The 23,786-nt window shown below is 43.5% G+C and overlaps 1 pseudogene; it reads right to left on the bottom strand.

Annotated features, from left to right (window-relative positions):
* Positions 1-23,786, bottom strand: part of LOC140844004 (sorting nexin-29-like) — a 61,358-nt pseudogene that overhangs the window by 21,555 nt on the left and 16,017 nt on the right.

The raw sequence follows: 23,786 nt of genomic DNA, 5'->3' as shown, positions 1-23,786 counted from the left end.
ATGGCCAACAGAAACATGAAAAGATGCTCCACATAGCTAATTATCAGAGAAATGCAAATTAAAACTACAATGAGGTATCACCTCACACCAGTAAGGATAGCTGCCATCCAAAAGACAAACAACAACAAATGTTGGTGAGGCTGTGGAGAAAGGGGAACCCTCCTACACTGCTGGTGGGAATGTAAATTAGTTCAACCATTGTGGAAAGCAGTATGGAGGTGCATCAAAATGCTCAAAACAGACCTACCATTTGACCCAGGAATTCCACTCCTAGGAATTTACCCTAAGAACGCAGCAATCAAGTTTGAGAAAGACAGATGCACTCCTATGTTTATCGCAGCACTATTTACAATAGCCAAGAATTGGAAGCAACCTAAATGTCCATCTGTAGATGAATGGATAAAGAAGATGTGGTACATATACACAATGGAATACTACTCAGCCATAAGAAGTGGAAAAATCCAACCATTTGCAGCAACATGGATGGAGCTGGAGAGTATTATGCTCAGTGAAATAAGCCAAGTGGAGAAAGAGAAATACCAAATGATTTCACTCATCTGAGGAGTATAGGAACAAAGGAAAAACTGAAGGAACAAAACAGCAGTGGAATTACAGAACCCAAAAATGGACTAACAGGTACCAAAGGGAAAGGAACTGGGGAGGATGGGTGGGCAGGGATGGATAAGGGGGGGCGGAAAGAAGGGGGATATTAAGATTAGCATGCATGGGGGGGGAGGGAAAGAGGGGAGGGTGGGCTGCACAACACAGAGAGGACAAGTAGTGACTCTACAACATTTTGCTAAGCTGATGGACAGTAACCATAATGCGGTTGTTAGGGGGGACCTGATATAGGGGAGAGCATAGTAAACATAGTATTCTTCATGTAAGTGTACATTAAAAATTAAAAAAAAAAAAAGAAAGAAAGAAAAGGGGGATTACTCCTTAACAGGATAAAACTATTGGTAAATCAAAGATCAACGTATGCTTTAAATATCCTTAATGTTGATCACTTAAAGGGTGTCAGATGATCAGCTATGGAGGTACTCTTTTCTGATAATATTTCTTTCTCTTAATTAAAAAAAAAAAAAAAAAGAAGCAGTTACTGTGTGCTGACCTCCAATGAGTTCTGCACAGTGGTATAGAGGGCATGTCAAAGTGTGGGCAAAGGGTCTGTTTGTTTCTATGCAGAAGATCAAGGCCTAGCTTGGATACCCAGAAAATGAACTAAGATACGATATGAGGAGGAGCTTCCGGCATCAGCACTCTCTGGAGGACTTGTGCCGGGGGATGATCATCAAAAAGCCTCCACAGGGATCTGGACGATGCTGCACGTGTGGCTGCATCCAGCCCACCGTCTCCTGGACTTGCCATAGGAATGAGGAGGGAGATTTCTAGGCTGGCATGTGCATACAGTGAGACAACGAATTTGACCGGATCTGTACTGTTGGAACTCAACCAGGAGTTGGGAGGGGTGCAAGTTGTAGCACTCCAAAATCTTATGACTATAGACTATCTACAGTTAAAAGAACATATGGGATGTGAACAGATCCCAGAAATGGGCTGCTTTAATTTGATTTTTCTCAGACTGTTCAAGTACAATTGGACAATATCCATCATATCATAGATAAATTTTCACAAATGCCTAGGGTGCCTAAATGGTTTTCTTGGCTTCACTGGAGATGGCTGGTAATTATAGATTTGCTTTGTTTATGTCACCATATTCCTATTATGTTAATATGTGTGTGCAAATTAGTTAGTAGTTTAAAACCTATACATACTTAAGGTACTCTACAAGAAGATATGTCAAAGAAATAATCAATCCTCCCATGTTTCCTTCCATATGCTACAACTATAGCTTTTCTTCTTCATTCCTAATTACAACCCTTAAATAGAATTCGTGCCTCATATCAAATTTACCGAGTACCATAATTCCTCCAGGTGGTAAAGATACCTCGAGACAAGTGCTGGGCATAGAAGCCACAGGGCATAAATCTGCAAAGAAGTAAAAAGCTAACCTTTGCAAACAATATGGCTTCTCTCTCACTTACCAACTTTACTTTTCCCTGTATGGCCCCAGAAGATGACTGGTTAGCCAGAGACGGGTAAGATTCCTCAAGGGAGGAACAACCTAAGACAGGCACAGTCGCAGGGGGGCCATCAGGTGAGAATTTGGGGATCAACAGAGGTGAGGCTCAGAACCTCACCCCCCCCTGCTTTGAGAGAAATCTTCTGCATCCGTGGATGTCTTGCTGCCCTTGTCTAGCTTGGATTAATACTTAGTCCATAGGCACACACCTGATCATCTGATCATCTACATTTGCCCTCTTACAGCACTAAACTATGTTTTCTACCTTTATCTTGCATCTACCTACCACTTCAGCATTTTATTAAAAATAAAAATAATAATAATAATAGAGGGAGAAATGTGGAATCAACATATAAATCAAGTACAAAAATCAAACGAATATTCATATTTGACCTGATTGTTTATAGGTCATAATGTGTGATCAAAACCGAAAGTTTCTGTGATGAATGCCCTTGTACTGTTCACCATGTAAGAATTTATTTACTATGTAAGAATTCATTCACCATGTAAGAACTTGTTCTTTATGCTTCAGAAGATTGGAGACTGACGAGAATTAGGCTTGAGATGGATTAATGAATGTACATTGAGCATTGACCCCCCTATACTGAATTTTATTGTTGTTAACAACCATTTGATCAATAAATATGAGAGATGCCCTCTCAAAAAAAAAAAAATTGACTGTGGTCTCTCCTTTTCTCAAAACATCTTATTGTACTGTACTCACCCTTCTGATGATAATGTGAGATAATAAGATGCCTATGTGATGAAATGAGGTGACATAGGCACTGTGACGTAGTGTCAGGCTACTACTGACCTGACAAAATGTCAAGAAGAGGATCACCTGCTTCGGGACTGTCATTGGCTGTGGGAAACTGAAACCAAGTATAAGGGGACGTACTGCACCTGTGTAGACATACACACATATCCTGCTGGATCCGTTTCCCTGAGAACCTGACTAACACAGCAGGTGACAAGACCTGGATCCCAGGTATAGAGCATTCATACCCCAGGAGCTCAAGCACTGCTTTGGGACACTGCCCTAACAAACACTTCAGGAGTAGGAAAAAAACTTGTGCATGAAAAGACTCATTTCCAAATGGCTGATAAAAAAGCAAAAATCAAAACAAAAAAGCCAACAATTTAAACACTCAACAACGGGGGAACCTTTAGAAAGTCATGATATACTGATCTGACTGAATGTCAACCAATCGATATTCACAATTATGTAAAATCACGGAAAATATTTGACAGTATAAGCTTTGGAGCACAACATAACCTACCCTTAATCCCAGCTTCTGGAATTGCTCTAACCAATCTGAGCTCTCTACAGAATCCTGTCCTTTCATCCATCAAGTGGAAGTGACTCCCACTAACGTTCCAGGGCAGCTCTAATAATTACGATAAAGTTAGCAAGTAGCTTGCCACGCCTGGCATATCACGGATGATCAATAATGCAGGTATCCATGTGAATGAGGACATTAAGTAAAAATGAAAAACAAAAGCAGGCATAGTCTCATGAGAAGGAAAAAAAATCATACTAAAATATGAAGATGAAAAGCTGAGAGCTGGAGACATTCTGGCCCCCTTGACCATACCAGGGGTCTCAGCATCTTCACTTCACACTCTGGAAGTCGGCCATGATTAGGGTGGCACTGTTCACTGTAAAGCCCACCTGAAGAGGTAACTAGCTTATCTGGCATAAAGATAAAACAAAGCACAGAAAATCTCACAAGAGCAGCATAACAGCAGCTGAACTGTGTCACCTTCCTCCACATGCCAGTCCCAGTGCCAAAGGCCCCACACACAGGAAGTAGCCCATCAACTTGACAACTCCACAAAGCAGGTGCTGTTTCCCTCCCAGGTCTCCAATGAGGCCGGAAGCTCAGCGGGTGGAGTAACTTAGCCCACTCTGGCCAGCCTAAGCCATGCAGCAGGTAAATGAGAACCCAGCTTGCCTTGATTCCAAGATCCAAGCTCTTAACTATGCTTTCCTGCTTTGTGCCTTCCTGTGCATCCAGCCCCTCCTGCAGGTATAAACCTACTGCATGCCCAGTGCTAAAGCAGCAGGCACAGTGAATGAGCGCTGTTCACACCCTTATAGATAAACAGAGAAGTCACCAGCCCACAACTATTCTCTAGTATAACCCAGCCTTTCTCCTGAGCTCCCCTGGGTAGTGGAAAGTTAGAGATGTGAGGAAAACCCAAACAACGGAAACAAACGATGTATGTATAAAGCAAGAATTTCAAGGCATGCTTCTTGGCACCAACTTTGGGGTAAGTACCTTCAAATACACTACCCTTCCCCAGATCTCAGGAGAAGAGCAAGTGCACACTCCTTCCTCCTAAATGGAGATCTGAAAAATGAATGGTGCCCTAAACACAAAAAAACTTGCTGCCTTATTTCACCCAATAGTGCAGAAAGAGAAAACAATGCGTTAATGAATGTACCACCCCCCTCTGCTAAAGTGCCAGTGCAACGTACTTCTCAGGGGACTCTGAGTGGCCCGTACACATCGTCCTCGTTTTCATCCATGTCCTCGTCATCGATGCTTTTCACATCGAGCTTCTGGTACCCAAACTCCACATTCAGAGACAGAGAATCAATTTTCCATGAGTTGCTGCTCTGACTTCCGTTGGAATTTGGCCCAAAGGGGCTTTCAAAGGCTGACATGATATTGACCGAGGAGAGGTCAGAGTTTTCCTCCAAGCTCTCCCCTGCCCCAGGAATCTTTTTGAAAACCTTCCCAGAGTTCTGCTCATCTTCCTCGTCATCAAATGAGATGATGTTGGTCACCTTCTTTTTCTTATTCCGCTCCTTTTTATATCTGGCATCTGGCAAAAGAAAGGATAAGACATAAGAAAATGTAGGCAAGATAAAGACAGGATCAAACCATTTTTGCCTCTAGACTGTGGAAAGTCCTCTATTATTCTACTGAAAAAATAAATTTAAGGTAAATTCATATTTTTTTGTAATCTTTGAGATGGAACAAAATGGATGTTCTGATTCAAACAAATACGATTTAAATAAAATACATTAAAATTGTTCCTTCTAAGCAATACTTCTAAGAACTTTGATTCAAAGGATGCTACCATTACAGAAATGATTTTCATTGTTCACTTTGGAAAATACTCTCATGGCTGGCAGATGTGACCAAGAAAACCAGTTTGGGGGTGGAAATCAATTCTTCAATGGCTACAATTCCTCCTACTTCTACCCAAGCCCCTGACAATGGGACCTTTCTGTTCCTCCCTCACAGATGCTGTCTATTTCTCTACCCCCTTGAATGTGAGCTGGCTTAGTGTTCTACTTTTACCAACAGAACGAGGCAGCCATAATGCAGCGTGACAGTTCTACAGCCTAGGCATCGAGATGTGTTGCGCCCTCTTGGAATGCTGCCCTGCAACTACCATGGAAGGAAGCTAGCCTAGTTTATTGAGGATGAGAGGCCATATACAGCCACCCCAGCCAACAGTGAACACTAATTCCAGACACTTGAGTGGGGCCATCACAGACCTTCCAGCTTGGCCACCAGCTCAATGCAGCCCCAGAAGTGAGCCAAGTGAAACCAACAGAAGAACCATCCTGCCAACTCATTAAAAAATATTGAATTGTGGTTGTTTTAAGCCACTACCTTCTGGAGCTCTTTGTTACACAGCAAAGGCTAACTAAAACTGAAATCAAGATTGCTGTGGTAACCAGAACTTAGATGAGCCAGTTTGTTCACCCATGTTAATCATCAAATATGGGTGTGAGATACTGTGAGCTGATTCAAAAGACTCCATTCCATCTATACCAAGGTGTGATGGGGTGATGCTCCCCAAGTATCACACCCTGAGGCAATGTCCCCAAACAAAGCAGAGTCCCAAGAATAGATGGAAAGAACACATCTTTGGGTATACAAGTTTCAGGGTCTCTGCTATGCAAAGTCCACAACAGTCCTCAGTCTTAGGTCATTTTCATGGGGTCTCTGCTGGAGAAGAAGGCAAGATAGATAAAGCCAGTATGTACCAAACACTCCATGAGATTCTGCATTTTCACCATCAATAATCCCAGAGAGATGACCATGATTACTGCCTCGTTCAAGGGACTTGAGAATACTAGGACTAAGAACTTAACCTCAAATTTCCAATTTTGCTGCAACAACATTCTGGGTGTCCCCCAAGGCTCATGGGTATTATAAACTTCTCTCAAAATTAATCTTAGTGGAATCAACTTTCTCTTGCCTCCTGGTGGCCTAGAGTCAAAGCTGCTCAACTGCTCCCTTCCCTGTAGCCTCCATTGAAATGTCATCCCTTAACAGCATGCATTTCCCATAGCTCCCTACGCTTGGCTTCCATCCCATTTGCCAGAAGGGTAACAAATTATTTGTATAATTTGTCATTAAATGTCTACCCCCACCCATCCCAAAGGAGACTGTAGGCTAAATGCTAGTAATCGTCTTACTCAGCATGCAATAAATGAACAACAAAAGAATGGATGGGGATAAATGAAGAGCAGCCTCACCCGGCTTCATGTGACTACCACACCCTGACCTTTACTTTGTTCATTTGAGCTGTTTGCTCTCCTACCTTATCATCACCACATTTCAAGAAGGCTCTCAGGTCCCTTCCAAACAAATTAAAGGCAAGACGAATAAACACAAACATGACCTGGACAGACAGGTGTATCGGATTTCATTCCCCTCTTTCAGATACTAGTCGTGCCCACCTCGCCCCAGTCTCTCATCTTTTCACCCAACCCCCTCTGCTCTGCCTCGCACACCCCTTCTCCCTTACCGGCAGTGACATGCTTGGACACGACAAGCAGAGGGTCAGTCTCCTGCTCAGGTCTGATGAGGCTAGAGACTGCAGAGGAGGCCGTGATCTCCCTAAAAAGGTTGCTCCCTCCTTGCGTGGATTCCTTCAGCAAGGAGGTCACATTCTGCGTTGACTCTTTTAGGAGGTCTGAGACAGTAGGAGCAAACTTACTCTGACCATTTAAGTCCTTGTTGTCAATGTTAATTGCAAAGAGTATAGAGTTCAAACCTGCCAGGAAAAGGGGAAAGTCTGGAGTGTCTGCTGTTGAAAACCCAGTTGTGACCCCAACACGATAAACAAGCTGCAGTTGGTACAGTACACGCTGATCTTAAATGTTAATAAAGACCTCCTGCAAAACTGGGGTCAGAAGACACCAGCCACCACAGATGTTGAATCTTTCCAAATTCTCTCCCTTTCTGTCAGGAAGACAAGTGCAAATAAGTCAACCAAGGGGAGGATAAGTCATAAGTCTGGGGGTCAGACTGCTTGGGGTGAATCCCAGCATGGCCACTTACTGGCTATGAGACCTTGGTCAAGCCATTTATAACCTCCCTGAGCTTTTGTTTCCCTACCTGTGAAATGGAGACAACAATATCTCTTTCACAGGGTAACTATTAAGGATCATCACCCACAAAAAACACTCGGGTCAGAGGCAATCAAAAACTGTGTGCCAATATCATTATTACTATCCTTATTATTACTTTACATAAAAACTTGTACTGGTATCCCATAGCCCACAGAAGGAATCATAGTCACCCCCCGACTTTTCCTCTTCAATGGACAAAACTAACATAACTTTCTATGTTTGGTACTTGGCAAAAATTATAAGGAGAACAAAAAAAGAGGAGGCAACAAAGGATTTGGAAAAAAGAAGCAGGTTACCCACTTGTGTCGGGTTCATCCTTTGATAAGCAATTTAACAATTCACCAGCTGACATCAGTCCAGGGCTTCCACATTGGCAAATTACGTACGTGACTCCATATCACACAGTGTCATTACAGGGACTGCTATGCTACCGGATCCCCACCTTCCCTGCACACAGGAGGAAAGTAAAGGCAACAAAAGTGATGGGTCTGCACCAGCCAGTAAGGGGTAGAACCAGGCTTCAAAGGCAGGTCTCCCACCTCCAATTCCCCAGATGTTTATATTACACTTGCAAAGCCACAGCCCAAACCCCCTCAATCCCATGCTTTCCCTGCCAGACTATCAAATTCTAGAGAAATGGACTCAATGCTCAGTACGTTAAAGGAAGGACAGTGGCAAGTGACTCCTGAAGTTGGTCAGGGATGGGGAAAACCACAGCATCCCTTGGAGTTATAAATTCACTCCCAGGCAGCCTCTGCTCACCAAGCCTCACAAGGCCCATCACCCCTGGCCTTGTGGCTTACCAGCTGCCACGGTAGGAAGCATGCTAGACCTTTGTTCATCCATCACAAAAGACCAATCTTCATAAAAAGTGCTGAGAATTGAAAGAGAAAGGGAAAAAGCTCTGAATAGTGGTTCTCTGCATCCATTAGCCAGACAATTCCATTAGATGGGTCCCTGGAAAATCCATGCCTGGTCATCCCAGAGTGGATATATGAGGTGGCTGCTGGACTGAGGCTTCCTGTATAAATAAGAGTTGAACACATATCCTATGACTTCCTCACTGGTCCCCTGAGATCTCTAGGGTTCCCTGAGCTTCAGAGTGCTGAAATAGGCATGAGATGTAAACATGATAGTTCTGAAGCAGCAAAGGAGAAGGGGACAAACAGAGGGGTGATTTGAACTCAAACAGTGTCTCCATGAGATGGAAAGACCCCTGACTGGGCTAACACAAGGAGAGACAATTTCAGAATGAAATTAGAGTTCCATGGCTCCATCAGCCAGGGCACCAGTATGTAACATCTGCTTAGGCTGCAGACCCAAAAGTCCAAGTCATCCCTCAGAAGGCCTGTGAAGCTAAAAAGAGCCCCAAAAATCCTAATGGCAGTGTGTATGTGTGAGGTGGGTGATGGTGCTCAGAGAGGCCTGCAGGGTCTGTCCAAGGTCATCTGGCAATAAATGGTACAGCCAGGGCTCAAAAGCAGGTCTCCCAGTGCAATTCCCCAGCTCTCTTTCCAACCCCCTGCTAAGTAATATCAAGCAAATATCCTCAACCCCCGACTCCCTTCCCTGCCAGACCCAAGAACTCTAAGTTAATGGAGTGAAAGCTCAGTTTCACTAAAGCACAGTCAGTCATGAGTGACCTACAACTCAGCAGCAACTGGACACATTAGCTGCTCTAGTGACTGAATACAACTAACAAAAAGAGAACAGAGATGCATCACTTTCAATAGTCACCCAGCAGAATATCAGTGGAAGCCCAAACTACACTTTGCAACCATACCTCTGATTTCCAAAACTGTGATTCTTTAAAAATCTGAGCCAGTTTTCATGCATGTCAATTAATCTGGTTTTCCCACACTGAGTTGGGTAAGTGGCTAGTGATTCAGGTAAGATCAAGTGTGATCCTTAACAGCTGAATCCACTTCAATTGTTCATAGTTAAAGGCTGCCTTGACAGTGAGTGTGCAACTTTGAACTACTTGTAAACGATCTGCTGGGAAGAGCTTCACGAAAATTTATTGTTAAGAAATGTGAGTATGTTCTCCATAACTAAAGCTGGTTAATGCTTACACACAGACGTTCACAGCCTCCCGCCTCAGACCCCAAGCAGCACACAAGTACAGCCAGTGCCAGTCGTCCTGGCCCCCATCCGTCCCATTTCAGACCCACAATCTGGGCATGCAACTGGACAAGGAGCCACAGGCAACATCCGCGGGAGAACTTCAAGGGTATTTGTAAGAGCCTTAGCATACCTTTCCAGAACGCCTAATGAGTGACTGGTATCATTACTGGATGACCACAAGCAGCAGAAGAAACACAAGAGGAGACTTGAGCAGGAAACACACAGCAAGATATGACATCACAGGAATGCAACATGGCACTAATGAAGCGCCCGATTACTTAATTATATGAAACTTCAAAGTTGAGGATCTGGGCACTGCTGATGTGGAAGTTAGTCAAGGGACCAGGACAGGATCGATTTCTGTCCCTCTGGTGACACAAAATGACATGTCTTGTCCACCATTCTCAGAAGGAAAATAACAGAGACAGGGACAAAGACAGAGATATCATAAACATCATGAATACAGGAAAAAGGAGAATAGTCAGGCATTTCTGACGGGAATGTGGCCGGCCGCACTACGGCTGATGCATATTCAGTGCTTTAGCCACATCGCTGGGGACAGCCATACTCTCCAAAGCTGAGCGTGCCTTTGGCCATGTGACTTGCTGCCAATGAAATGTGAGTGAAAGTGAAGTAACCCTGCAGGCAAAAGCTTAAAAAGTCAGTGCTTTGTTCAACCACATCCCCTATTCCTGCCTTGGCAATTGTGAAAGCATTTACAGAAACTGAGCCTGCAGTCAGCCTGGGTCCTGAGATGAGAAACCCCTACGAAGCCATGACAGACTTGCAGCAGGGAGAGGAAATACATGTGGCTATCTCAGCCACTGGGAGTTTCGTGATGTTTTTATGGCAGCATGGCCTGCCCTAAAGTAAGTGACAGAGTGAACTTTTTGTTTATGAGCAAGAAAAAGAGAAAACATAATAGAATTCATTCTTCTTAAATGACAAATGACTTCTCTCCCCAACATATAACTTCTATATTTTTTTCAGTCAGTTTGGGGTGGAGTAACTTCAAAAATCCAAAAGTTGTAAAGAACCCAGCACACATGGAAAGACCAAATATGAAACTGAGTCCTAAATACCCCACAACTAAAGAGAAAGAAGCTCTGAATCTGAAAGAAGCCCAAACTAAAAGCTCACTGCGTCCTAAGACAGCCAGCTTCTGCACACCTGTGGCTTTACCAGTAACAGCATCAAGCGCGCTCGCTACACACGGGAGCCATGCTGAACCCTTTACAGGCAGTTCCAGTTACTCTCCCACCAAATGCCTCATAGCACAGCTGAACGACTGGGGCTCTTGAAGGGGAACCTACTTGCCCCACAGGGAGGGACTAGGATGCAAACCTAGGCAGGCTGACTGCAGGTTGCATGACTCTAACCCTTTGGCTACACGCCCTCCCAGCCCCGCATCAGGTACCTGAGCCTGCCGCGATCGGCCAGGAGCATGTGCAGGTAGCGCTCCACCGAGTGTTCGTTGAGGGCGCAGTGCAGCCAGGCCCAGCCACGGCCCACGTGGGAGGTGATGTGGCGCAGGGAGCAGAAGCGCTGCAACTCGTGCTTGTTGAGGACCTCCTTCACGTAGAACCAGAACACCGGCTCTGCACAGAGAGTGGACAGGCCGTGGCTCACCACCAGTGACGGGCAATGCACTGGGGTAATGGTCTCTGGGCAGTTTGGAGGACTTTTTTTTTTTTTTTTAGTTTTGAGGATTTTAAGAGTTACTTCCTTAATACAGAAAAGGAAGACACCAGAGAGTATGCCAAACATAACAATGACCCCCCAATCTACCATCTAGGGATGACCACTGTCCCTAGAAAATGAAAATACATTGTCAAGTATTCCTTCCACTCTTTCCTCCTGTACTTTTCTGTTTTATACAAAACTGACATCTGCAATAGGCTGAATCATGGCCCCCAAATATAATCACATCCTAATCCCTGGAACCTGTGAAGGTTAACTTACATAGCAAAAGAGACTTTGTGGAGGTGATTGAATTAAGGGTCTTGAGAAGGGGGGGTTATCCTGGGTAGTCTCTGTGGACCCACTGTAATCTCCAGTCTTTGAAAAAGGGAGGCAGAGGGGGATCTGAGGTATAAGAGGACAAGGCAACATGGCCAAGGAAGCCAAGAGTGGGATGATGGGGCCACAGCCAAGGAATCCCAGAAGCCACCAGAAGTCAGAAGAGGCAAGTAGAGATCCTGCTCTAGGGCTTCCAGAAAGAAGCAGCCCTGCCATCATTGTTGTAAGTTTAGCCTAGCGTGACTGACTGTGGACTTCAGCCCTCCCTAAGTGTAAGAAAGTTAGTTCATGTGGCTTTAGGCCTCGAAGCGTGTGGTTTGTTAGAGCAGTCATCAGAATTTCATATGCCATCACAGCGAGTGTGTGTGTGTGTGATGTACATATATATATATATATACTCATACATATATATAGTTTTGTATCCTGGTTTATTTCTTATCTAGATCATAAACATTTTTCCTGTAATATTCAAAGACCTTTGAAAACATGATTTTTGATGGTTTTCCAGTTAAATATAATTTATTTCTCTACTGCTGGGAACATGATATATTGCCAGTTTTCACTATATACTGCTTTGAACATCTGTATATAACTAATTGTTCTCATTCCTAGCTCCCCAGGAGAGACTGCCATAGATCTGAGAATAGGAACAGACTTAAGGCTTTAGGGAAAGCTAAGTAAGTTTGTCTTTATCCACAAAACAGTCATTGTATCTTCTCACATCCCACCTGTTGATTCACACACATTTCTTAGTCATAATTCTTGTGCATATCTAATTTTGTGATCAATTTTCTTTACTTAACATTGGCTCATCAACACTTTTTCATGCTATTTTTCATGTTATTTTTCATAATAATAACACCAAAAGCAACAGCCACTATATTTATTGAGCATTAACTACATACCAACCATTGCACTGAACACTTTGTACCTGACCCCGGTTCTCACAACCCCCAAGGCTGTCTCCATCTCAGAGGCAAAGTCCGAGGCCTAGACAAGTGAGGTGACTTGTGCAGTGATGCACAGTCAGCAAGTGGCCCAGCAGAAGAGGAGGCTGGAGACAGCTGACTGCAAACCGCTCCCTCACGCTGCCTTCTCACACACAAGGGAAGGAAGGCTCTGCTTCCTTTGAAAGTATCGTGTTCACAACTGCTTACTACCCCCAGAGAGAATATGCTGAGTCTCTGCTGCCAGATGGGGATTCTAATCCAGGAGCTAAACAGGCTCATAGGCCCCTCTGAAAATACGACAAGATCTTTGGTCTCCCTTCCAGAAGGGGGCAAATACACACATCTCCTCAGACCAAACACCAGCTCCACAAAAGCTCATGCTGATATTTCAGTTCGGTTACATCAGCAGAGACTGCATTCTTCCTAGGAGCCATGAGCTGGGCAAGGGTGTGGGCTGCCAAGGAGGGACAAGAAGGACCCGTGCCTAACAAGCATCCCACCTAGCAGACAGGATAACAGGTGGGGGAGGTCAGGCAAGGAATGACCCTGGGCAGGCCACTCAACCATGCTAAGCTTCAATTCCTCCTCCTTAAAATAAGCCCCCAAGTAAAGAAACACCTGGGTTTGGGGGTCCATGGAGAACAGGAGGTAAAGTACTGAGCACAAGGCCCAGCCCATGACGACCAACCACCACATGTTTAATAATTACTTTCTTATACGAGAGCATTTGTGTCATTTCCTCTTTTCCCATTTCTGTTAACAGCATCTAAATGTATACGCATATGAGCATACACACCTGTGGGTCAACTCAACCTCTAGGATCATTTCAAATAAACACCTCAAGAGGGACTGGAAACACCACCAACAGGGCAGTTCACACAGGACTGCCATCTCTGTCAGTCCCCAAATGACACACTAATCCCCTCCCCAAACCCATAAGGTCAGCACACACGATACAAGAGTGTTACTGCCTTGGTTCCACTGGAAGCCTCTCTCAGAAACCAGGGCGGGGGACCTGGGTTATTCAGTTAACTTGTTCTGAAACACATCAACCAGTGTGTAAATCCATCTGTAACTCCATCACAACTCAAATCAAATGACTCCCACCTGCATCCTGCCTTTCCTGAGGACTGCAGTTACCTCCCTCTGATCTTGAATACACATGAAACATGAAAGGTGTGTTTTCACCTTTCAATTTTGCAAATTGCTTACTGCTACAGAATCCTTCTAAAGCTTGCCAGAGCGATGCTGCTGATGATAAGGATTATCCCAGTAGGGCTCCGCTTCCACTGCCAGAATTAATGTGGCCTATTTAAAGTGCAGCTCACCTGCCACTTAACCCTTGCAGTGTCCATACTTTAATTTGGAAATATATACCAGTCTCTCACTGCTTTGAAACAAGAGGCTAATTCCAAAAGTGGGCAAGGGCTTCTTCTTCTCTGGACTCCTGAAAGCCATCTGCCAACAAGAACAAGAGCCAGGAAGGGAGTGTTGAAGCGAGCTATCTGGGGGCACTTGTTAATAGAGGGTGACCGATAGACAGCACAGGGCCTTTGGTAAGGTTCCTAACAGGCTCAACTTTAATCGATGTCAATAATGCAAGAATTCATACTTTGGAAGCCAAAAAGGACAAAAACTCTGGCTCAAAGATCAGTTCAGGCATTGTGTGACCTTGGGCAACTAATTTTGCCCTTCATTTTCCTCATCTGTAAAATGCTGCCTGGTATAAAGGGAAAAACAGGAAAATAGAGCTTACATGGAAAGTGCTTAGTGCCAAGGAACCCAGTAGGCAAGCAGCATCCTGCCGGTCTTCAGGAACCAAAGAGGAACCATGCTCCTTGGGAAATTGCCTTCAGCACTACCAATCTCTCCTTCCCACGGGGGTGGGCAGGCAGGCAACTCAGGCTGGGCAATGACCTGGCCACAGCAGGGTGTACGCCATGCCTGGCCTCCCTCATACCCACCCTCATCCTGGCCCTTGTTTGATATTTTGTGCATCATGATTTTTCTGTATTAGTTTTGATTTTTTTAATACTGCATGAAAATATTATTCATCTTGATAGCTGAGTTTTTGGTGCTCCCATCAATTTTGAGGCTAAAGTGAGTATCTCACTGGCCTCATCTTAGTCCCAGCCCAGGACTACTTGGTCTTCTGTGCAACCTCTACCTGAACCACTAGGACACAGGCCTTGTCTCCTTCAAGAATGGAAGTCAGCAAGCAATGAACAGAGGGCCACATTTGGCCTACCACCTGTTTTGTTAATAAAGTTTTTTTGGAACACAGTCACAGCCATCTGTTTACATACTGTCTTTGGCTGCTTCTCTGTTAAGAAGGTAGAGCTGGGAAGTTACTACGGAGATTCTACCCCACAAAGCCTAAAATCCTATCTGATCCTTAAGGAAAAAGTTTTCTGACCACTATTTTAGAAATAGGAGCTCTAATAATCATAATCATATACAGTGAGCCTACCTGGGAAAGATGCCAACCCAGACAGAAGGGGGACTGAGAGAGATGTGGAGGATGCTGAGCCCCTCGATCCAACTCAACCCCTAGTTTTCTTACTTGAGTCAACATGTGCCCCTTTTTGCTGAAGTCTAAATGGCTTGCTGTCACTTGCAACCAGAAGAACCCTAATACAGTAAGATAGGGTGTGTTTTTCAATCATTCACAAGCATTTATAGAGGACCGATAACATGCCAGGCACTGGGCAATGCCTGCATGCACTGAAGAGGCAGATGCATCCCTGAAGAATAAATGAAAAAAGCTCTGCTCAACAAGAAACAGAAAACCCAAATACAAGGAGCTACACTCCTAAAAAACAAAGAAGGTTTATTCTTCTCATCTACTTAGTCTGGAAGTAGAAAGCTGTTTCAAATGCTCTGTGATGGGCAGAACCCCAATCCCCTGACCTGCACCTCACTGTCTCAGAGAACCATCACCCACTCTGGCATCACATTCACAGTTGGAGCAGAAAGAAAGAGGACAAGATAAAGCCAGCATTATCACCCCTTTTCTCCACAAGGCTAAGTAATCCTGAAAAACCACAGGGAGCAGAGAAAGAATGTCAAGACTAGTTGAACCACTCATGATCCAGTACCTCGAGAAGAGCATCCCACAACCCCAAGCAAAATCAGGATTCTACTAAGCCAAAGAAGAAAAGGGGAGTGCCTTGAAGTCGGAAATGAACAGAATCAGCCCGACATGGTACCAGCCATTCCAGGAGCAGACAGAAAACCAGATGCTTCCATATTCCAGCCTGAGACCTGGGTGGGCACAGTCACTCCCAAATCCCAGCTGCATTCCAATCTGGACAAGCCTGACTATAGGGCATGAACGGCTTAGCAAAGCAGTTTCCAACAGGCGCTGTAGCTGGGAACTGTGCCATCCCCCAACCAGCAACAAGACTGCCTCCTGGACAGGAACACAGAACTCGGGTGTAAATATGAACCATACACCACGAAGACTTGTACAAAGTATGTACACATTTTTTCTCTCTCTTTTAAATTGTGGTAAAACACACATAATAAAATTTACCACTTTAGAACAAAACAGCAGCAGAAGCACAGAACCCAAGAATGGACTAACAGTTACCAAAGGGAAAGGGACTGGGGAGGATGGGTGGGGAGGGATAAGGGTGGGAAAAAAAGAAAGGGGGCATTACGATTAGCATGTATAGTGTGGGGGGCGGGCACGGGGAGGGCAGTGCAACAGAGAAGACAAGTAGTGATTTTACAGCATCTTACTATGTTGATGGACAGTAACTGTGAATGGGGATGTGCGGGGGACTTGGTGAAGGGGGGAGCCTAGTAAACATAATGTCCTTCATGTATATCAAAATAAAAAAAATAAAATAAATTTACCACTTTAACCATATTTAAGTTTACACAGTACAATGTACACGAAGTACATTCCCAATGTTGGGCAACTGTCACCACATCCACCTCCAGAGCTTTTCCATCATCCATAGTCATTAACAAAAACGCCCCCATTCTCCCCTCCCCAAGCCCCTAGTAACCTCTAGTCTACTTTCTCCAGGATCTATTCTGGGCACTTCATAAAGGGAATCACACAGTAGGTGACCTTTTGTATCTGGCTACTTTCACTTAGTATAACGTTTTCAAGGTCCATCCATGTTAGAGGCATCCAGACCCTAACATGCTGGGACAGTTCTGTGCTCCTTACTAAAAAGCCTCTGGCCCCAGCCCACAGCCACTCCAGCTGTCCAGAACCCTCCCCAGAACCCTGCAGATGTCCCCAGAATCTAGTGACTCACAGCTTAACAGCCTGCCCAAGGGGCTGGCACTCTGGCTGCTGGCTCCCTCCCTAAGGCAAGCAGTGGCCTACCAGCTGTTAAACGTTTATATCATCAGCCCCGACAGAACCCAGCATTTTCTTTGCACTTTCCACAAACATACCTTCCAAGATCTCTCTCACCAGAACTAGCTGATTTGCAAGTTCATGAATACAACAGAGAACTACAAAGGCAGAACTGAAACCCTACAGAGATGGGTGAGGAAGTGGACTTCCCCTCACAAACAAAAGGATGGGCCCAGGGTTCTCCTGTCACATGCAGCTTCCTCCAAAATTAATTTTCTACAGAAATGAAGTTGTACCCAAAGTGACTCAATGAACCAAATATAAATTCTGCTTTGAGTTAAATGCAATCAACCATTTTCAAGTAGCCCCACCGAGGATCATGGAGGTTGGTTTCTCTAATTTCAGTTGGAGGTGTATATATTAAGAACACCTGCTTTCAACTGACTGTAAAGCTGTACAGACAGCAGACGGTGGGGTTTGGCTTCCTGGGAAAACCAGCAGCACCTCCTGAAGTCTGGGTCCTCGAGTCATCATTTTTAATTTAGACTTTTGGTGGCAAGGCATCTTTCAATACAGTGAAGCTACAGGGACATGTGAGAATGGACACAGTCCTTGGCCCATAGAGAGAGAGACAGTCAAGGAAACAAAACAGGTAGTGAGTGTGACATGTGTGTTTGCTGAAAGACAGACTCAGAACTACAGGGGGGACACTGATGAGAGGACACAGTCCAGCTGACCTGGGTGGGGTGCTCTTGAATTACTTTTTGAGAGAAATCTGCAACTGCAAGAAAGAATCGATCAAAACCACTTCACACCCATTTGAATGGTTATTATCCAAAATAATAATAATATTAACACATGTTGGCAAGGATGTGGAGCAATTGGAGCTCTTCTGCACTGCTAGTAGGAATGCAAAATGAAACAGCTGGTGTGGAAACCAGCTTCTCAGTCTGGTATTTTGCTGTAGCCGCCCAGAGAGACTAAGACAGCCAGTAGCTTTATTAGTCTTCCTTCTCTCTCCAGCAAATGCAAAATGACTCATTTTTCCAGATTACAACCTATATTGACTATTAGGGCTTCCAATGGCTACAAAATGCACCAATTCCAAGCCAAACCTAGGCACAGCTCTCAGCCACTTTCAATTCACATTTAATTAATTTTAAAATTAATGTTTGCTTCTGCAACATATTTCTACGTTTAGATATGTAACCACACTAGAGGAAGTAAGTATTTAATAATATGGATAATGGCTGAACCACTGTGTTGTGCATTTGAAACCAACATAAGATTGTATATTAGCGATATTTCAATTAAAAAAAATTAACCTTTGCACTTTTCCTCAAGAATGAATCACTTCCTCTGTAGCATGCTCAAGTAATGCCGGTAATAAGACACCTCAGGAATCAGGAAATACAGTCCTGTGATCATCAACAGAACAAAAAGGCATCCTACAGTATGGGAGAATATATTTGTAAATGACATCTGACAAGGGGTTAACATCCAAAATATATAAAGAACTCACACACCTCAACACCCAAAAAGCAAATAACCCAATTAAAAAATGGGCAGAGGATATGAAGAGACAGTTCTCCAAAGAAGAAATTCAGGTGGCCAACAGACACATGAAAAGATGCTCCACATCACTAATCATCAGGGAAATGCAAATTAAAACCACAGTGAGATATCACCTCACACCAGTAAGGATGGCCAGCATCAAAAAGACTACTAGAAACAACAAATGCTGGCAAGGATGTGGAGAAAGGGGAACCCTCCTTCACTGTGGTGGAATGTAAGCTAGTTCAACCATTGTGGAAAGCAATATGGAGGCTCCTCAAAAAACTCAAAATAGAAATTCCATTTGACCTGGGAATCCCTCTCCTGGGAATTTACCCAAAGAATATAACTTCTCAGATTCAAAAAGCCTTATGCACCCCTATGTTTATTGCAGCACTTTTTACAATAACCAAGATATGGAAGCAACTTAAGTGTCCATCACTAGATGAATGGATAAAGAAGATGTAGTACATATACACAATGGAACACTATTCAACCATAAGAAAGAAACAAATCCTACCATTTGCAACAACATGGATGGAGCTGGAGGATATTATGGTCCGTGAAATAAGCCAAGCAGAGAAAGACAAGTGCCAAATGATTTCCCTCATTTGTGGAGTATAACAATGAAGCAAAACTGAAGGAACAAAATGGCAGCAGACTCAAAGACTCGACTCCAAGAATGAACTAGTGGTTACCAAAGGGGAGGAGTGTGGGAGGGCAGGTGGGGAGAGAGGGAGAAGGGGATTCAGGAGTATTATGTTTAGTACACATGGTGTTGGGGATCATGGGCAAAACAGTGCAGCACAGAGAAGGCACATAGTGGATCTGTGGCAACTTGCTGCACTGATGGACAGTGACTGCATTGGGGTAACGGTGGGTACTTGATAATATGGGTAAATGTAGTAACCACATTGTTTTTTCATGTGAAACCTTCATAAGAGTGTGTATCCATACCTTAATAAAAAATAAAATAAATAAATAAAAAAGAAATACAGTCCTGTGCACATTGAATAATGCCCTTCCTTCCAAACAAAATGTATTCACTAAACAGACTTTTATTGGAGAACTTAGCTATTTCCAGTTACTATGCTAGGGGCTGGACATCAAGAGGAAGAAAATCAGACACAGTGCCCTGCATTCCCAAAGCTTTCCATCTAGTGGAGCATATAGACAACAGACAACTGAATATGGTGGGACACTATGATTAAGTGGGATCCCCTATCCTTTGTTCTCTAAGACAGGGGATGGCAATCTTTTTCATTAAGAGCCAAAGAATAAATAAAATGAAGTAAATAATCATTTTTTACTTTATGGACCAGATCTTCTCAGTCACAACTCTGCCTAGAAGCAGCACAGACAGTAAGTAGATGAATGCTTGTGGCTGTGTTCCAATAAAATTTCATTAGAAAAATGGTAGCAGGACATAGTTTGCTGACCTCTGCTCTGAGTGTCATAACTTACTTGATATTTGCTGCATAATTTACTCATTAATTCAAATTGGGAGATCAAGATCTTTCAGGGAACCATCTTTCTGGAAATAATATGCCATTATGAATAGGAGTAGGAGATTCTGCATCACAACCATGTAGACCTGAGTAGAAATTCCAGCTCTGCCACGTATTAGCCCTGGAACATTGAGGAAGTTATTGCCTTTTTTTAGCCTTCTCTTCATCTGTAAAATGAGGGAACTCTCATTCACTACTCATTTCAGGAATCAAAAACAGAATAACGAACACAAAGGGCCTAACAAATCCCCTGGGTCACAGGAGCTGCTGTTTGAATCACTAACAAACGCTAAGAAAATCAGGCCTGTGGTCAGCCAATTAATCAAAGAGGGCATAAAATACCCAGGTCTCCATGGTGGAAAGCAGTATGGAGGTCCTTCAAAATGCTTAAAATAGAAATACCATTCAACCCAGGAATTTCACTTCTAGGAACTTACCCTAAGAGTGCAGCAGCCCAGTTTGAAAAAGACAGATGCACCCCTATGTTTATTGCAGCACTATTCACAATATCCAAGAAATGGAAGCAACCTAAGTGTCCATCCATAGATGAAAGAAGATGTATAAAGATGTATAAAGAAGATGTGGTACATATACACAATGGAATATTATTCAGCCATAAGAAGACAAATCCTACCATTTGCAACAACATGGATGGAGCTGGAGGGTATTATGCTCAGTGAAATAAGCCAGACGGAGAGAGACATCAGCTCAAATGACTTCACAAAGCATTCCCAGCAGCTGCCTGTGTGTCTCCTACCTTTACCAGAACATCTGCATCTCCTCCCAGTCAAAATTATAAGCTTATGCAATTATGTTGGCCTTTCCTGGGTCATGAAGGTCAAGAGCAATTTTTAGGACTTTTACTACAGATGCATTTTCCTGCTTCAAACAAATTCTGCATGGGCATCAATTTAATAGCTATATAACTTTCCATCCTACTGATGCACTCCATTTTCTAACCATTTCCCAATCGTTGGGCATATGCATTTCTGAGTATTCATCATTATGAATTACCCTGAAAATAACTTAAGGCAGAAAGATATTTCAAGTAATTTCCTCAGACTAATATTACTAGACAGAGAATTAGGGGAAGCTGGAAATGCTGCCAACAATAGTCACTTCATGGGTGGTCTGCACATCACCCAGATTTACTCACTGCACCACTTAGCTAAGGAGGCAGTTATAGAAGCTGTTCTTCTCTGGCTACCTTTTTGGTCTTAACACTAAATGGTTTTAGAAGCAACATATTACCTGCTGTTGGAATCCAAGGCAATCTCCTTTCTCCCTCCAAAGCGCATCTGGCACTGCATGGAAAAAGAAGCCACTGAGATCAGCTGCTGGGATGGGACACTCAAATGTCACAAGGCCCTCAGGGTCACAGAGGACAAAGGGCCAGAAACTCTTGGTGCTGAGTCAAGGCTCCCCATGCCCTGGGTGTCAGCCCAGGATGTAAGACAGTGAACACCCCAGTCTTCCAGCTGCCACTTAAAGGAAGCCTTTATTTCCCACTTGCATGGAAGGGAGCCTTGTGGGAAAATTCTAAGAGGAAAACAAAACTACACAGCCTTCTACAGATTATCTAGGAATAATCTGCAGGAAGCGTCCTCTACCTGTCAGCAGCTGACTGTCTAGAACACTGCTCCTAATAGGCAATAATTAAATCTTTGAAATCTGTGATGATGGGTCCCTCTTGACAAGGCCCCGAAGTTGTTATGACTGGCTATAAAATTATGACAGCATCAATCAAACTTCAAACAAGTCATCTGGTAGTGGGGCACAATTTGCCCAGGATGGGTACAAACAAAAGCAAACTATTCTTTTTTAAAATTGTGACAAAATAAAGATAACATAATATTTACCATTTTTACCATTTTTAGTTACACAATCCAGTTCACAATGTTGTGCAACCACTGCCCCTATCCATTACTCCCTGATAAAGGTATAGAATCTCCACTGGGAGTAGCAGGCTTGTAAGATTCCAGAACTTATTATTATTTTCTTATATGCAAATTATATCTCAAAGCTGATTTTTTTTTAAGGCATATATACAACACTTTCACAATCCTAATTCAACCAAAATAATAACAATAGTAGCTCTGGACTATTTACTTTTATTTATTTATGTTTAACTGCTACACTTAAAGTGGTTCAACTTGCCTATTCAGCTTCTTCTTAGATTTTCCATCTCTGGAGAAAAGAAGAAACTACTAATGTGAGCTCCATATATACTGTGAACCAGGTACCAGCCAGGCCCTTTTCATACTTTAACAAATGCAATTCCCTTAACAGCCCTATGGAGATCAGTGACCTGGTTTCAGGGAAGAGAGATGCTCAGAGAGGCTAACTGGGCTGCCCCAGCACACACAGTGGTGAAGAGATGAAGGTGGCATTCAACCCCAGCTATATCTAGGCCTGTGTCCTTTTGGCACACCAGGACAACTCAAGGCTTAGGCAGATGCTAAATTCTCTGGGCTCGCTTCAATACTTAACACACACCTCTGTTCAAGTATTTCTCTCCTTATATTGGTGGGTACATGCATACAGTTGTGAGTTGCCCCTTCCAAAAATGTGGGCAACCAAGAATTCCCAAGGTTGCATGGCAGTTCTGCTACTTATTAACTATAACACTTTGAGCAAGTCATTGGACCTTCCTGAGCTTCAGCTTCTTCATCTGTAAGATGCAAATAACTGCAGAAACTATCTCAGAGGGTGGCTGGAAGGATTAACTGTACAGCTCTTAGCAGAGCCTAGGATATGACGAATGTGCAATAAACAGTGCATGTTTGTATAAGCACAACATTACAGGTCTATTTATATGTGCCAGAGGGATTACACAATTCATGATTCTCATGAGTTCAGATGGCGAGTGCACAAAATGTTTTCTTGAGATTTTTAGTTGTGGAAATGAATAAATAATTCTTAGGAGAGAACCATCTTCTCATTGGTATCCCAACAGTAGCCTGATCTTCATATCAATGTGTTTTGGGTGGGTAATTTTTATATAGTAAACAGAGTGTTTATATATAAAACAGAGTGTTTTATATAGAATACAAAGTTCTATGGGTCAAATGCTTCGGGAACACTGCCCCAAGTGGGGCATAATTGTGAATCTTAAATAAATAGCTACCAGGTTCTAAAAAGAAGCGATGTATGTCTGGTACATTCAGGCAAGAAAACTGATGCCAGCCTTGTGTCAAAGCTCGCTTCCATGCCCACGAAAAGCCAGGCTTCACAAAAAGCTTCAGCCAATCAGAGCGGACCCCACGCTGGAGGAGCCATATGATCCTGGCCATGGCCTCACTCCTCCTCGTCCCTCTTCTCACGCTCAAGGGGCCTTAACTCTGACCACAACCTCAGCACCTGTAAGAGTTGCGCTAAAACACAACTGCTTGGAAATAAAACTTTAAAGCCCTCTTCAGTGCCCTTCTCAAAGGAATGTCACTGCAGACAGGATCCTCCAAAGGGCTTTAGAAAGTCAGGACACAGAGGTTCCTCTGTCTCTACTTCCAATTGCCTTCCCTGCCATATCATTTCCTGGGGAAAGCTATTAGCCTCACTGCTCCCAGATCCAAAGTGGGAGTGAGTGTGTGTATACAGAAGCACAGAAGTGACTTCTAAATTAACTATGTGCCACTATCGCTGGACCTCAAAGCCAAATGTGCACTTCATCTTCTTACCTGATTCACTGCGTCCAGCAGTCGCTCCAGCAGAAATTGTCTTTTCACGTCATTGTTCTGTGATCCGAAAATGCAACAAGACTTGATTAGCTCTGTTTGACATTAGCTTCCTGTAAAGACTTTCTGCCACATAGTATATTGCTCTCCCCAAAAAGCAACAGCCTCCC

This window comes from Manis javanica, chromosome 10 (assembly GCF_040802235.1).
Source record: "Manis javanica isolate MJ-LG chromosome 10, MJ_LKY, whole genome shotgun sequence".
Lineage (NCBI taxonomy): Eukaryota > Metazoa > Chordata > Mammalia > Pholidota > Manidae > Manis > Manis javanica.
Note: the sequence above shows the minus strand (reverse complement) of the source record. Positions and strands in the feature narration are given on the sequence as shown.